Source organism: Rhea americana, unplaced genomic scaffold (genome assembly GCF_003343005.1).
Source record: "Rhea americana isolate MKP2758 unplaced genomic scaffold, rheAme1 scaffold_34, whole genome shotgun sequence".
In the NCBI taxonomy this organism is placed as follows: domain Eukaryota; kingdom Metazoa; phylum Chordata; class Aves; order Rheiformes; family Rheidae; genus Rhea; species Rhea americana.
The window spans coordinates 1,535,868-1,537,386 of NW_028186468.1; positions in this window are offsets into that span (position 1 = coordinate 1,535,868).

Consider the following 1,519-nt stretch of genomic DNA (forward strand, 5'->3'; position numbering starts at 1 on the left):
AAAAAAGGGAAAATCGGTGCGGGCAGCCGCGGCCGGTGCGAAACGACGGCTGCGGCCCGCGGGAGCGCACGGCAGCGGCTCCAACTCACTCTGCGCTCCTTGAGCTTGGAGGCCATGGTGGGCAGTGCGGCCCCTCCGCGCCGCGGGGCCGCTTATAAAGGCGCGGGCCTTTGGGGGGGACGGGGGGCACCCGCGGGGCCGCCCGCTCCCGCAGGATTAGGGAGAGCGGCGCTCGGGGAAGGCATGCATTAAAGATCAGGGTGGACGGCGGCGAGGCGGGGAGAGGGGCTCTCCCCGCGCCCCCTTCCCTTCCCTTCCCTCCCCCCCAGCGATCCCCCCCCTGCGGCGGGCGCGGCGGGGCCGCCCCACGCGGGGCCGGGCGCACGTGACGGCCCCACGGGCGCCGCCGGAGCGCGGCGGGCGCGGCGCAGGGCGCGGAGCGGCGGCTCAGCGCGCCCCGCCGCCGCCTGCAAACGCCGGCTGCCCCCCCCGCCGCCCCTCCCCTGCCCCAGCGCTGACTGCATTTTAAAGCCTGTCCAGAGTCATTAAAGTAATTAAGTAAGCCCTTAATAGGCTGTTCCGCCCAGTTCAAGGGAGAGCCCTTGGAGACGGAGTGGCCCCGTTTGTTCTCAGGCTTTTCTCACACGACTTGGTGACACGTCCATCTTTATAAGAGATGGCAGCGAGGCTTTTTGTTTACCCCGCTTTATGCGCCGGGGACACCCCGGCAGGTGTGGGGCCGGGGGCTGGCACACGATCCCCCCCGCCGCCTCCCCTCGGCCGGCCCGCCGCGGCTCTCGCCAGCCTTTGGCACACGACGCGGCTTTTTGTGTGGTGTGCGTCTGGGTGTTGTTGTTTTACCCCCCCTGCTCCCCCCTTTGGAGAGGCTCAATTTGTAGCCTATTATCCTATAGGAAAATGTCCCATTGAAAAGTATGAATAGTTTCATTGGGCCTAAATTTTAATAATGCGGGTCAAAGAAAAGAGGGGCAAATAAAGAGGGGATCGCAGCTGGCCCGAGAGTGCATTATTCGGTGTCACCTGCAAGCGGGGTCGCCTACAGACCCCCTATTCATTTGCCTAATTTTGGTCAATTTAACAAACTTCAGGAGAAATTATTGTGGCATTGTTAGGGAGGGTAAAGCTTTCTGATCGAATTAACAGCATGTTTTGATCCGGTAAATGTCATTAAAAAGAAAGAAACAATCGCGTTTAAAGGGGGGCTCTGAGTTAAACGCGCCAAGTGGAGACGCCGGAGCGCAAAGCTCACAAAGGGAGCAAGTAACTGCCACAGGGGAACTTTTGTACGCTCACATTGCTGAAGTTTTTTACACAAAAAGGCATTATTTCATACTTGAATACGTTTAATCCAACAATTGTCTATTTTCTGCAAACATATTTTCACAGCATTGTTAACTTTCCTCTCCGTGGCCCTCCGCCCGGGCAGCCGCGCTCCTCGCCTGGCGAGCGCAAGGACCCCGAGCCGCCGCCGGCCTGGCCCGGCTCGGCTCGGCCCGGC